General features: G+C 44.2%; 1 protein-coding gene across 2 annotated transcripts in view; it reads left to right on the top strand.

Annotated features, from left to right (window-relative positions):
- Positions 1-15,826, top strand: part of SHISA6 (shisa family member 6) — a 257,507-nt gene that overhangs the window by 183,595 nt on the left and 58,086 nt on the right. The gene's annotated exons all lie outside the window — the stretch shown is intronic.

Below are 15,826 nucleotides of genomic sequence, written 5' to 3'. Positions count from 1 at the left end.
GGGGTACAATGGCATGGCTGTACATGCTCACTGCACGGTGAGGACACAAGTGGGGTAAGATGTCACAGTTGAGCATCCAAGAGCAGAGGAGCTGGAGGAAGTCAGCTGGCATGCAGAAGCCTGTGTGAAAGGAGTGCTTTATCACTCAGCACCCTTCCCATGTCAGCCAACCCCAGTGACAGGTGAAGAAGCTAGGTAAGAAAGATATTTTCAGTCAGAATTTACAGGACTACAGGGAGGAGTAGCTGGATTGTTTTATACTCTATTAAACTATAATTTCCCAAGGTAATTCAGCAAATTGCCGAGTGAAGAAATCCTGATGCCTACTTGAAAGCTTGAAACTGCCCAAAGGCCTAATGGGATTTTTTGGCTTAGATGGGAAACATGCTCCTTGTGATCATGATGTAAAGGGGATCCGTGTCTGCCCAGCACCAAGCGGGCTGGGAGCACCCTGAGCGCTGGAGCAGCTGGTCTGTGTAGCTGATGCAGGGCGGTCAGCACTGGTCTGATGCTTGGCAGCAGCACACAATCTGGGATGAAGGTGACCTTCACACTCAGCCTGTTAAATGTAGTTGGTCTTGCGGGGGATAGTCACTCTGTGGAGGAGCACTCATATTTTTATGACAGCCAGTGCTTTCAGATGTATCCTGCCCTTGAAATTAACTCTTTATTTTTGGATTTACTGACTTATACCTGTGCAATTCCTTTGTCCTTATTTATGTGACAGTGAGTCATGCCTTTCTTCCCATCCTTAGCTTCTGTGTAACTTTGATAAAGAAGAATGCCTCTGCTTTGGTCAAGTGAAAGCAATAATCCCATCAAGTAGGTAGGAAGTCCCATGGGTGACCCACGCTTGGACATATCTGGTCTGAGGGTATCTAATGCTCGGGAGAGGTGTCCTACTAGCACCCCACAGGGAATCCTTAGAAACAGAGTAGGCAAGTGGGGCTGAAACACAGAGGAAAGAGACAAGAAAGTGTATAATCATCCCATCAACGTTGCATCTGGTTAGAAATGGGCACCTATCCTTGGCCAAATTTGTGCTTTTGGTCCTCAGCCATGAACCCTCTCCTCAGAGAGATGCTGAGAATGCTCCTGTGGGCTCAGTGGCTTCAGCACAAGTGAGGTCTGAGCTCTCTGTTAACTGTGATGTGCAATGGGACAGCAGGGGTGGAAACCAAGCAGCCTTCAGGACTATCACTGTGTGAACAGTGGTCCTACACTATATGGCCTTAATATCCAGTGGGGAAAGAACACTTGAACGTGCTGGAGAAATTTAGACCTTTGTCTCCATGAGGAAAACAGTTCATTGGTCATTTGTTCAGCTAAATACACAACAGGCTGTTAGGTATCTGGATGCAGCTTTAATGGAGCAACTGTGTGAGCTGGGAAGATATGGCCCACAGCATAAGCCAAATGTTGCATTGATTGCAGACATAAATAATAAAAGTCCCTGGAAGATTTATAATGATACTAACAGAAAATTTTACCTGGTGGTATAATTTTCAATCAGTAGCCAAAACTGTGTGCTGTAGCCCAGTTTCCAGTTATGCTTTTAGCATATATTTATTAATGTTAATTAGCGCAAGTTGTTCAAATGTATCTGCTAAAAGGCAATATCAGCATATCTTATACTGATGTATTTCCCAAGGAGGATTCAATGCAGTACCTGAGAATAGTCATGCTGGTTCAGTAATGAGATCTTTATTATTCTAATAATTATCATGGACATGAATAATATTTTACACTTAGAAAGAAAAGTTATTCTTAAAGGATTCCCGTAGATTCCAATCCTCTTCATTTCTACAGTGCATCCTAAAAAGTCCAGTAGCTCGGTCCATGGAGGCTGCATGCCACATGACATCCTTAGAGCTAGTGGACCTCAGGACACTTTGCAGCTGACCAATGCCCCTTAAAAGGCCTATGTAGGGAAAGGACTTTTTATTGTCGTTCTGGCAGGTTTTTTTTTCCAAGAATGTAGGGACTACTGGGAATCATCATAAAATTGTTTATCTGCTTCATGTTCTCCTTGCAGTTTGAGTAAAACTGTGGTGTCTTCGCATGTTTGGCACTCTATAATATATGACATATTAGGATATGATAAGTACTTGTAGTGAGTAATCTGAGTTTTTTTCTTCAAAGGAACCATCTTCCTCATCTTACCAAAATTTTCTGTTCCTCCCTTAAGCCCCTTTTTGCAGAGAGGAGGGCAGGGAGGGTAAAATCTGTGCACATAGTTACACAGCATGAGGACCAGAAAGCAAAAATGTTTGGGAGTGAGAGGGTGGTTCTGCATTTAATCTGTGGCTGAACCATGCACCCACTGTGACACCAGGAAAGGTGTCAAAGACCAGAATGAGTAATTATATTCCTCTGCCAGGTTTTGTTGAGGCCACCCCTGGACCACAGTGTGCAGCTTTAGGCTCCCAAGTTCAGGAAGGAGGTAGAAGAACTCAGAAATTTCCAGCAGACAGTAGGACAGTCCGGGGCCTGGTGTACCTGGACCTCAAATAGTTGCGGCGGGTGCTGGACTTGTTTTCCTGGGAGGGTTATGCAGCCAGAGAGGTCTCTTAGAAAGGCAACAGCTTCTCCATCCTTGGAGGTGTTCAATACTTGGCTAGACATATCCACAACCCACTCAATCTTCACTGGGGTTGTGAAGAGTTTTTACTACGATGTCAGTAATAATGAGATGGCTTGGTCCAAGTTGGAACTGTGTTTTGAAGACCTTCCCTCGATTGCATACAGCCTGTCACAAGGATATCTTTGCTAACAGGATCAGCAATAACAGAGCAAGCACTGACAGCCACATTGAAAGCGGCACCGCTTGCTTTCTTAGGCAGTTCTGGTACTGTGCCTTAGGCAAATCACCCTTGTTCCTGTGCATATTCTCCAGCATTTTGTCAAGTCCTGTTTTAAATAATTGGATTTCTACCACCCATCATAAATATCATATTAAGCAGTCTTAGAGCTTTTCTTAGAAATCTTTTCCTGATATACAATCCCCATTTTCCAATATCAGTCTCACCTTTTAACTTCAGGCTGTCCCTCATCAGACTACACTAAACAATTTTGCTCCTCAACCAGCTATTTAATCATTGTTTGGCCAAGCCATGCATAATTTAGTTCCTTTAATCTTTCCTATTTAGCTTGTCATTCAGTCATTTTGTGGCTGTTTTGAATGCCCTCTGCTATTTCTATGACCTTGTGCTGCCAGTATACCCAGATCTGTTGCTGCACAGGACTTTTGCTTTCTGTGTTGTCTACAAAACTATAGGGTGATGCTTTCATGTGGCCTGTATGCAGATTTGTGTCATATTTGCCATTCCCTTCTACTCCAAGATTTGCTTACCCATAATCACAGCACATTTTCCCTTCCTAACAAGTATTTGGAACCCGGGATAATTCCTTCAAAGTTCTTGAAATATTTTCCCAAGCACATTTCCTTTCTCAGGCTGCCCTTACTTCTTCGAGTGAGCAACAGCCGTTCATTCAGTTATAGACATAGACATGTAGTTTATAAAAATCTTAGCCTTCTTATTGAACCTTTTGCATAAAGTTGATATCAGTATAGACCTACCCCTTCTGGCTATATATCTTCTGATACATGGGAAGAGAACTATCTAACGGAAAAAGTTGTGATCTAATCCATCTTGGCTGAATTTCCCTGATTAAGATGGAGAAGAATATGAAAATTAAGAAAGGATTGTTGAACCTTTCAGGGAATTTCAGACCCTTAAACACAGACTTTGACAAGTATGCTGAAGCAGACTTCCATGAGAATATCTGGGAAGCTACCCTGCCACACTAGGCTTACACTTGGGAGAATTCTGAAAATAAGGATATGAAGACTTCCTTTAAACATTCATAACAGAAACTCTGCAAAGTTATTGCTCCTGCAGCAAGACTGTCCACTTGAAGAGCACAGGAAGGGGCTGAGTGCTGCTTGGAAAGTGACAGGAACCTAACGTCTGTGCCATGGAACATGACTTTATCTTACACTGGTTCATGCAGTCAGGATGTCAGGAATGCAAGTGTATGTAGAACATGAAGAATGAGAAGGGCATGTTAACATGTGAGCCAAGAGGAATAAACTCTTGCAGACACGGCTTAAGATTGTCTCCCCAGCCAGAGAGAATGGCTCCTCGTGTTTCAAACTTCTCATGCTTTGCTGCATCGTGCTGCTTTTGCTCCCAAGGACTGAACCCTGAACTCCAAGACTGATTCCCGGTCACCAGGGTACCTCCTATCCTTCTGCCTGTCTTGCTTTGTGGAAGCATCCACACACTTCCCCAACAAACATCAGCCGCTGTGATGGCTCCAAAGCCTGGTAAAGATGTCAGACAGCCCATTCAGCAAGGCCCCAGCTCCACCCCATGCTGAAAGGACTGAAACAGCTCCACAGTAAATGCAAACATGTAATGGAAAGTAATTACCATCTGCTGCTTTCCAAAGCAACACATCCGAATTACCAATTGGGAAATAATTACAGCCCACAACCCTCCATCACAAGGGCCTCAGCTTCCTTCTTGAATCTGCATAACTTCCCAATTCTTCTCTAACTGCAGCCCTGCTACAGGTGCTGACACATCTCTCACCTTCCTGTGGTTGCTGAAATGCACCAAACATCAGGAAAATATTTGTTGAAAGTAAATAGTGAGATCTATCCTGGGAGGGCTTCTCTTGTATCAGCCAGAGGCATTTCACCAGCATTTCATGCTACTTACCCCTTGAGCAAGAATTCGAAGCTGTGAGGGAGGGCAGGGAATTGCGAGCCCAGCTTCTGTTCATTGTTTTCAGGAATTTTAGCACCTATTTCAAAATCTAAAGCAAAGAAAGGAAGCTAGTTACTTGCAATAGGGCCCTCTAGGGCATGAGTTCTGCCACACAGATCACAGCACCAGATCCTCTGCAAAAAGACCTATGCACATCTGCCCATGGGATATTCCAGCCTGAAAGCCCTGCGTTTAATTTATGTGAATATACATTAAAAATGAGCTCCTTTGCTTTGCATTTGCCTTCCCCTTCTTTCAGGCTGGCAGCAAACGGTGCACACAGTGCTCCCTCCCTACCAGTGCTGCTATGTGCACTGGGGCATTCAGCTCCGCAGAATCGCAGCCATCCACAGCATCTCTTGAGGGGCGTTCAGCTCATCCCACAGCAGCACAACAGAGCTGATTTCATTGTGTTGGAGCTTCCCTAATAGCTGGCTGTATATCAAAAGGGAGGTGGAGATGAGCAGCTTCTGATCTGTGTGCTGATAATAGAATGATTAGTGAGGCCTTACTTAGATTTTTGCTCTGTTCCCTGGCTAAGGACTTCATTAGCCCACAGTTAAGGGTGTAAATATCTGGCAGTTGCTTGTATCCTGAGGCTTTTAACCCTCGTGAGAGCACTGTGTTTTTCTTGCATGTGTCCCTGTGTTAACAAGCCCAAATTGCCAGGGAGGCTGGAAAAGTCCTTCAGAGAGAATAGCTGCAGAAGAGAGGACCTTTGCACTGCAGATTTCTTTCCCACTTGATAAGCAAGTTACACTGTTCAATGTCCAGTCTTTAAAAGTTTTCTTTCTGGATGCATAGTTTGGACAGAATTATCCTCAGTAAAACCATGAGCAATGGAAAAGTATCTTTATCTGCTGACTGAAGAGAGGAGACCTAAGTCATTTTCTGTATGGTGGAGAAGTGGACTTCAGCTAAATTGCCAAAGTCCAACCAGTTTCCCAGAATGAGGCTAATCCAGTCAGATGAAATTCTCAGAAGCCAGAACTGCCATTTATGCCTTTTGCTAAAAGTTGGACTTTTTTTTTTTTTTTTCCGTGGCATCCAGTGTGTGGTAAAGCTAAGGTTGAGCCATCTTTTGCATTCTCACATCCTTGTATGTGTTGCTTTCAATTTATAGACCCTGGACAGTAGTAATGATTTGAAGTAATATTAGTGTTCAGAAGAATGATAGAAACTAGGAAGAAGAATTAGGCAAACAATACTCTTGAGTGGTAACTCTCAAAGGCCAAATACAAACTGAGCTGGAGGAAGTCAAAGACTGAAAACAGAGACAGGATGATAAAGTTTACATAGAAATCTGAGCAAATGATGGCAGGTGGTAGAAATGACTGCAAGAAAGCCAAATTTTGCAGACATGAGGTGATCAGGAGAACTTGGAGGCCATGTAGCAGAGGAAGAGGCCAGATGCTGGAATAGAAACGTCTCTGAAAAAAAAGGAATAGATTTGCTGCAGCAATGAATATGCAAAAGAAATCAGCACAAATGCAGATTAGGTATCTGTGGAGAGGGAAGAAGCACCCCAGCCTGTAAAACTAAAAGAGGACAGTAGAAGTAACAAGAGTTAGAGTCCAAGAAGAACAGAGTACAGAGTACATGGAAAATGAAACAGAAAAGCAGAAATGAAAATGTTCTCGGAAGGCAAAGGAAGAGGATTGGAAACACAGAAAGAATAATAGAAAGGTCTGTGTGGTTGGGGAGTCCTTATTAAGGACTTCCAGTGGGACTTTCACCAGAAGAAATAAGGATGGAAGGCATATCATGTACATATGGCATTGAAAAGTATTGATGAGCGTAAGAAAGTTACCACTGATTACATTTCTTATTGAGACAAATGCTGCTGCTGCATTTTTGAGTAACTTTCTGTCGGATTTATAGTATCTCCTGAGACATAGCAGGGAAGCAATGACAAAATAATCAGTAAAAGATACCTTCAATATTGGTGCTAAAAGAAAGGCTTTGGGGTGTTCATTCTCTGGAAGGAAATCAGATGAAAATACTCCTGACAGATGGGCTCCACCTGAGGAGAAAGCTGGTCTGACTGAGGAAAAATGAGGCGAGAATGCTGGGAGATGCTCATGCATTCCTGATAACTAGTAATGACAAATAGTAATGCAGGAGAAGGAAAGTCAGGTAATGAAAGCAGAAATCTCAACAAATAAAGTGTGGAGGTAAAATTATTAATATTTAATATTTGAGAGGACTGGGTAAGAATTTTTCCTAACAAAAGGAACATTCCTTTCAACTGAAAAATAGCATTATGTGGTTGTTTCCATTCCCCCATTTCTGAGCTAAGATGTACTGGATATGCCTCTCCTACAGGCTCCACCAAGAGCTGGCATCTCAGTATTGTCACATTATCCAGCTGTTTGGTTCCTTCTTAGAGCTGTGACAGTTAACAAGGTACTTAAGGAGTTCTTGGCCTGGTTAAAATGATTGTCTGAAGTCCATCCTTCCCAAGGATGGATACCTGAATTTGTTAGCATTGGAATGATTGATTTTCCTCCCTTCTTTTTTTTCTGAAACAGTATAGAAATCAGGTCTCTGCAATCACTAAGCAGGGAACAGGGGAGCGGAGGGGGAGATGATGTCTGAATGTTCTCTCATGTATGAATGGATTCCAATGTTAGCATGGGAACAGCAGCAGCAACCACAACAACAGTGAGAAAGAAACATAGCTACTGTGAAGATGTGAAATTGGACTTGGTAGAGTTAACCAACACGTAGAACTAGCTTTCTGGACTGGTTCTTGGGTATGTAGGTGTGGAGAACTATACAAGTTAGCTAGTAATATGATGGATGAGAAAGAAAAGCAAGGAGATGCGCGGCGCGCATGGGCGGGAGGCGACGGCGGGAGAAAAATAATTTTATTTTAAGTTCAACAAGGCCAAGTGCTGGGTCCTGCACCTGGGGCGCAACAACCCCAAGCAGAGCTACAGGCTGGGAGATGAGTGGTTAGAAAGCTGCCTGGCCGAGAAGGACCTGGGAGTACTGGTTGATAGTCGGCTGAATATGAGCCAGCAGTGTGCCCAGGTGGCCAAGAAGGCCAACAGCATCCTGGCTTGTATAAGAAGCAGTGTGGCCAGCAGGGCTAGGGAAGTGATTGTGCCCCTGTACTCGGCTCTGGTGAGGCCGCACCTCGAGTACTGTGTTCAGTTTTGGGCCCCTCGCTACAGGAAGGACATGGACGTGCTCGAGCGAGTCCAGAGAAGGGCGACCAAGCTGGTGAGGGGTCTGGAGAACAAGTCTTACGAGGAGCGGCTGAGGGAGCTGGGCTTGTTCAGCCTGGAGAAGAGGAGGCTCAGGGGTGACCTTATCGCTCTCTACAGTTACCTTAAAGGAGGCTGTAAAGAGGTGGGGGTTGGTCTGTTCTCCCACGTGCCTGGTGACAGGACGAGGGGGAATGGGTGAAAGTTGCGACAGGGGAGTTTTAGGTTGGATGTTAGGAAGTACTTCTTTACTGAAAGGGTTATTAAGCATTGGAACGGGCTGCCCAGGGAGGTGGTGGAGTCACCATCCCTGGAGGTCTTTAAAAGACGTTTAGATGTAGAGCTTAGCGATATGGTTTAGTGGAGTACTTAGTGTTAGGTCGGAGGTTGGACTCGATGATCTTGAGGTCTCTTCCAACCTAGAAATCTGTGATACTGTGAGATCACACTGATGAAAGTTTGTCATTGTCATTCCTAATATGGGATGGAATGGTAGAAGGAATCATATCACAGAAGTGTTTATAATGAGCTGAAAGCTTGCAGGATCAGGCGTGGATAGGGTAAACATTAATGGAGTGTTAGTGGAGGAATTTTGTCAACATGGGTGACTTTAATTTTGTAGATAATAATTTACAGAACCAGAAAAACTCACAGTTGCAAACGTCTGGTGCCTTAGACATGATAATTATCATGTTTCTTTACCAAATAATCACTCTGTAAGCAAGAAGCAATACTTACACAGAGGGATTGCAAGACATTACAAATGGCTGTTGGAATAAAATAACTTTGGGTGGAATGATCATGAAAGGTTTCAACTGAAATTAAATAATAGTAAAAAGGATGGAACTGGGGGTAAAGCTCTTCAGTTTAAAAGGGAAAGTTCTCATAAACTCAGGGAAGTGTTGAGCAAGACCTGAAGAGTTTGAGGACCTCAGTTCAGAAACAGCAGGTTTCAAATTCAAGGTGCAAAACAATTAGAAGACTGTACCCAAGCAAAGTTTGCAGGGAAGGCGGCTCCACAATTAACTGAATTTTAAAATGGCAGATTAGGAGTAAGCAGAACCTGGAAGAGAGGAGAACAACTCATTCTGCAAGCAACGCAAAGAGGGAAGCATGATTGCTCACAGATGTTTTCTGTTTCCTGTTGCCCATCTACAAAAAAAATATCACAAAACAACCAAAACTCCAACGTCAAAATTTTAAACAGTCTCCCATGCCACTTATCCCCACTGGGCAAGACTCTGCACAAGTAGCCTGAAGGTACACACATGCTCTTTCACAGGCAGAGCATGGCAAAACAGCATGCATGGACTGACAAGAAGGCAGCTGCCAAACAGAATATATAACAGCAGAAAGATGCTTATTTTTCCCTAGGTTGAGACACTCATTTGAATATCTCTCATCTACTCAGCTGCCAATTTTTTGCAAACCTTTTAGGGTCTTAATGATCATAGGTGATTCTACTGTCCTTTCAGGTGGGGCTGAAATTTGGTCTTGGGTATGAACTTGGGAAACCATACTAAAATATATATATATATATATATTTATCAGCAGAATAGTACATCTTAGTGGTCAAGAAGCATAGTGATGAAGACAGAACAGTCAAGTGTCAAAGTGAGTTATGTCCTAAACCAGAGAAAAAAGCTTTTTGGTTGTATAAATGAAATGAGGATAAGGAAAGAATAAGTGAGGCAACTGTGAAATGAAGGGGAGGCCAAATTAAAGCCAGACTCAGTATGTCTCCAAAAGAAAAGGAGGACCTGGGTACCATTTTATATTATGTGGTTGTTTACAAGGGTATCAGAAGCAGGATGGACAGAAAGAACACAAGGATAGAGATAGAGCAAATGTAACCAAGCAGAGGTAGTACTCCAGGAGCTGAGGCACACCTCCAAGGGGTACCAGAGGTTTCATCACAGGTTCTGAAACAAACATCAGCACAGAAGACTCAGGGATTGTTAATCTTCCACATCAGGCCAGCTACTACTTGTCTGGAGAATGGGAGTTTGTTATTGGATCTCCTACTCATCCCCAGATCTTAGGTGATTCTCCCTGGACATTTTCCTTAAAGGAAGCTTTCCCGAATAGGCAAATACATCTTTCAAACAAGCTAAGCTGGGGTTCATCTGAACAGCAACTGGAGCAGATAGGTCCTTTCTGTCTGACCTGGGGGGTCCAATTGCCTGAAAGAAGTGGCAAACGTTGCACAGTCCCTCTTGGGCTTGTGTCTTGGTGCCAACTCTGAGGTCTGTCTGTGAGCCTGTTTCCAGATTTTGAGCAGCCCCTGCCACCCAGCCTACCGGAAACTCCTCTCATCTGTGCCTCACTGGTTGTCCCCAGGGAGGTTTCACCTCCCCTGCTGACCCTGAGCCCCGCAGCCAGCAGGGAGCAGGGAGCACTCCCTGCCTGGTTGTATCCTTGCTGGGGACAAAACATAAGCCATCTGCCATGGACGTGAGGTCTCAATACAAAAGGGCAAACAACCTGATCTGGAGCCTGAATGATGAACTCAGCTTAATGCAAGCCTTAAAACAGATTTGGAAGGCAGAAGTAATTAAAGGCATGGATATAAGTGGGAAATGGGCTAGAACGAAGCATAGCTTTATCCAAAGGAGATTGTGGCAGGCTAATCCGATATCTTTCTCTGATAAGGTAATGGAGTTTTCAGACAAAGGAAACGTTAGATACCATCTTTGTGGACTCTAAGAAGGCATTTGATATGGTGTCACATGAGGAACTGATTAGTGATGCTAGAGAAAATAAGGATTACAGAAGAATTATAAGGGAAGGGAGGAACTGCATAGACAAGACAGCAAGAGGTTGTGTTGAAAGGGAGAAGTCAGGAAAGAGGTTACAAGAGCTCCTCAAGGGATTGTCTTTAAGTACAATCCTATTTAATATTTTCATTGAAGATCTCAATACAGATATGTTAGGTGCAAATTACACATCTGGGGAGCATTGTCAATACAGCCACAATTCAGACAATGGGAAGAGGCAGACAATCCTGAAGACAAGAGAAATCAAAATGGGAAGAAACATTAAAAAAAAAAAAAAAAAAAAAAGGAACGTACATGGTTGTGGATATGTTTAGGATTAGAATAAGGTGTTACTGGTCACCAAAGCAGTGAGAATTTGGAAGAGTATTTCCATAGGAAGTGTAAGTGGGAAAGTCACTGTTGTAGTGGATCTTTCCAACCAAATGAAAGCCTACACTGCTTGTAGCCGTAACAGAGGCGTCTCGGTGACCAGGAGTCTTTAGCCCATCATAACTTCTGCCTCTCATTTACAGAGAGGCAAGCTGATTTCCAGGAAGGCAAAACATAGTTTTGCTGAAGATGTATCAGAAACAAATGGATTCTTCACTTAGCTAACTGCCAAGCTTTGTGTCAGACTCCTTTTTTGCCCTGTTCCACAGGTGTGTTAGATTTGGGGCAGGAGTTACAGTGTTATTGGCAGTTACCTGAGGTGCTTCATTTCTGTAATCCCTTAAAACACAGGAGAGTGTTTGCCCTCTGCAGGGCAAATTAAGCTTACTCTTACTCCTTCCCATTCCTTTCCCTTTCCTCCATGGGGGAAAAAAAAAAAAAATCTTTTTCGGAAGTATTTAATCCTAAACATATCTTGAAACCTGTATGAGTGGGTGTCCTGTGTCCTTATCTCTCCCATTACAGGCCATTTACTGGACAGATTACATCTCCCATAGCAAACTGTGGCTGATGCAGTCCTTTTTGCTCTGCTCCTGACAATGGGAAGATAATTCCAATGTATTTAAAAACTTCAGAATGGAAAAAAGTTGCCATCTGGAATTGTGCATGTGATGGAAATCCAGGTTTCTCTCACATTTAACATGTTTAGGATTTTCATTCTGCCCTATGTACATGAGAATCACTTCAGCAGTGGGTCCTGGACATGTTGCTCCGCTGTCTAGTCTGGGTGTGAATCCAGTCTCATCCTGACTATATCTCGCAAATTCAATTGGACACATATCTCCCTCTTTGTACTCTGTTTTCTCTACAGAAAACACACAGGCCATGATCTGGAAAGATATCTACAGTAAACCCCAGCAGCCCCTGGAGTGAGTTCTGCAGGGCCCCTTGGCAAGTTCAATAGTCATCTGGAACAAAAAACCAACAAGGAGAGTGGGTGAAGCCAGTTCCCATTCCTCTGAGTTTATAAGCCACTAAGTGCAGGTTGCCCTGTATGTAGGAAGCGTTTGACCACTGTAGATATCTCCATCTAAGTCAATCTCACCAGGATCTCTTCAGAGTCCTGAAAGAAATAGGCATTTCCCAGAAATAGGCATTCCCCAGAAAGAAATAGGCGTTCCTATGGTACAATTCATCTCACACATCTGAACACAGGGCTTCCCATTCCTCCTCCTGCCTGCAAAGGGAGCCTGAGTGGATTAGCTCAGAGGGACACATCTGCATCAGAGGTGTCAGAAAGCACAGTTTTGGAAGTCTGGGTTCATTTCACCCAACTTTCAAGTGTCATGATGCTGAAAGAGCCTCTCATTGGAAAAAGGTCAGTTCCCTTATCCCTCATTACACATCATCTTTTCATATCTATTTAACATCAGCTGCTTGAAAAGCTATTATTCCAGCATGTTCAGTGGTGAAATGGATGAAGTGCTTTTCTCCCCCCATGCTGTGACCTCTGTGATGGTTGTGAATAAAACTAATGACAATAAATTATAGAGGTGTTGCTGGATATTGCCAGAGGAGTGATAAAATGTGATGACAGTTAATAGAGCATGTTTAAGAGACACAAGGCAACTGTTGTCTACCCAGAGACACCCAAATGCATTCTTAAATAGAAAGAAGTGACATTCCAGTGCTCAGGCCTATATTACTCAAAAGCTCCCAGTGGCTTTTAGCTCTAACCTCTCTGGTGCTCCACCTCGTAGGGCATCTGCTGCACCACATCTGGATGTGGAGCTGCAAATAAGACCCTAATTCATCTGCAGCTCTCCATACTGTGTCAAGCATGTGCGACACATACTAGTGCAGGATACGGGTGTCTTGATCTGTATTGTTCTGATGGGTTGTAATTAATTTATCAAAAAATAAGTGTGCCTTGACCCAGTGGACAACCTGGCAGGCTAAGCCCTCAGCCAACCTGAAGAAGGTTATATTCATCCATGCTTAGTTCTGCAGCGGACCCATTTGTAAGCTGATATCCCTTCCACAAGTCTGGCTACTGGGCGGCTCAGTTCATCATTCTGTGGGCTTCTTTCCTTCTAAGAAGTTATATCACTAGCAGTCACCCACAGCAGAAGTGCTGGCACAAGTGGCCACTCCAGGTCATTACAAAGGTCCCTCAAGCCCATTACCTGCTGACAGCTGAAGCTAAGGAAAGTTGGGAACAAGACACATCCAGGATGGCATGGTTCACTGAGATGCCCAGCTCTTCCAGCCACAACAACCGTGGGGAGCTTTCTGCTCGCCTTCACACTGCGCCAGCTCAGCCAGGCCCTACACATCATCTGTCTCCAGTCTTTGTCACATTCTCTGCACAGGTTCCTGTCTTGTCCAAGTCCCAAGAGCTCTGGCTGTTGCTCTGACCTCTTTCCAATAAGGCTGAAGCCCCCTCCTGTCACTGAAACTGTCCCAAAAGCCTGTGGTTTCCTCTGTGAGAAAACCTGTGAACACCGTTACCCTGTCCTCATCCCACAAAGCAATGACAGCCTCCCTGCCTGACCAGGGCAATGCCATCTCTCACCTTGGTTTACTCCCTGGTCCTCTAATGCAAGGTAACTCTCGTTAATATCCTGCCTTTATAATCACTGCACCTGCAATGCACCTTTCAAGCTGAAACCCCGCCAAATAATGCCATAGCTAACCCGAGGCTAAACACACCACAGCAAACACCAGCCTCCTCACTCCCTCCACAGCCTCCCCTCTGTAATCCTATGGGATCCCTTGTTCATAGTCCCTGTGCTTCTGCTCCTCCAGTGTCCTGTCCCCTCTGTGAGATGGGGATGTGTCTGCTGCTTCATTGGTCTGTCTGTAATCACTTCACAGCCACAGTAAGAAGGTTTTCTGTTGTTTTTTTGTTTTGTTTTGTTTTGTTGTTTTTTTTTTTTGGTCTCAAGGTCCAAGGATGCTGGAGACTAATGTAGACACTAACCTGGGCAGCTCAGCTTTCCTCTTGGCCCAAGTCTCTCTAGCAAGTCCTCTGTGTTGAAGAATACCTGTGCTTCCTCCTACCATCCTGGCAGCACTAAGTAGCAATACATAAGCTCTCTCTTTGCTGTAAGACTGTTCAGTGCTGCAGCCAGCACTTGGTCTGGGACGTGGAGTGTTTCTGCAGGAACCAGGCAGTCACTGTGGCTAACCTGAGTAATAAATGATCTCTGTCCAAGATTTGCCACAACAAAGGCCCCTGCATGAGCTTAGATGATGCTGTTCTACAGCTGCAAAGTTGCAACAGACTTTTTCCACAGTAAAAGGCAGAACTACCCACTCAGACATGCTGCAGTCTACCAAATGAGTAGTGGTACGGTCTAAACCTAGTGCAATTATAGTGCTCATGTGCCAGGCTACAGAGGTGGCAAATGAGGAGTGATGGGGAAGGTGAGACCAGACAAAGGCTCCACTTCCCCCTTACCAGAGACTCATGCCAGCCACTTTTTCCCGGCTCTTCAAATTCCTATCAGAAACATGATCAGCCATCTCCATGAAGATCCCGGAGCCCAGGCACCTTGCCTGACTTTCAGATGGCTGAAGTTATGGGACATGCATCCTGAACCATGTAAATATCCAGATTCTTAAGACTTACAAACAACTGGGAAAATGCAAAGACAGTTCTTCCTTGCACATCTTTGCCCAAACACTTTCTGAAATGTCAGGCTTTCTATGAAATAAATTAATGTCAGGCCATTCTTAAAAGCACTGATGGTAGACATCAATGTATAAGGTTTCTGCCTGCCACAAAGGGCCTGGGACTTCATACCACATAGCTCTCCATGCTTTTAGCAGTGCTGACTGCTATTAAGGAAAGAGCGCTTATCCCTAGACATTTTGGTCTGGGTGAGTGCAGTCAGTCAGAGAGCAGATTCTTTACGAGGAGCCATTGCAGGGCCTGATCTGGAGAGGGGAAACCTGTGTTGTGTGATAGGAGAGTGTGTGTCAGCTGAGAAGGTGGGTGGAAGAGTTGCAGCTCCATAAAACTGCCTAGTAAAACTCTGTCCAGTGTAAGAACTTTCAAATACATTCTTCCAAGTCTTCTGGGATAGTCTGGGAATATAAAGGCAATGAGGCAGTGGCTAAAGCTACACTGAAAACAGCTACTTAGGAAAGAATGAGCATCAGTCAGATAAAGAAAAAATTATCTCAATAGATAATGCTCAACCAAAGGGCTGCACTTGTAGCTCAGAACCTAAATAGAAGGCCTCTGCATCCTACCTGTGCAGCCATGAGGTGTCCCACAGAAACAGTTTCAGGATGACCAGTACCTTGCCTCTACGTCTCTGTCATAGAATCACAGAATCACAGAATCATTGGAGTTGGAAAAGACCTCCAAGATCATCTGGTCCAACCATCACCCTACTACCAATATCACCCTCTAAACCATGTCCCTAAGCACCAGGTTCAGCCTTTCCTTGAACACCCCCAGGGACGATGACTCCACCACCTCCCTGGGCAACCTGTTCCAATGCCTGACTGCTCTTTCTGAGAAGAAATGTCTCCTAGTTTCCAACCTAAACCTCCCCTGTCGTAACTTGAGGCCATTCCCTCATTCTGTCCCAGAAGTTTAAACACCTCTGAGCTCCTCCAGTCTCTGGGATTGCTGCCCATGAGCAAGGGCTCTTGTAGGCAAACGTGGAGGAGCAGAGCC

The sequence above is a fragment of the Anser cygnoides genome, chromosome 19, assembly GCF_040182565.1.
Source record: "Anser cygnoides isolate HZ-2024a breed goose chromosome 19, Taihu_goose_T2T_genome, whole genome shotgun sequence".
NCBI classification, from domain to species: Eukaryota; Metazoa; Chordata; class Aves; order Anseriformes; family Anatidae; genus Anser; species Anser cygnoides.
The sequence above is the reverse complement of the archived record's forward strand: the minus strand, read 5'-3'. Positions and strand labels throughout refer to the sequence as shown.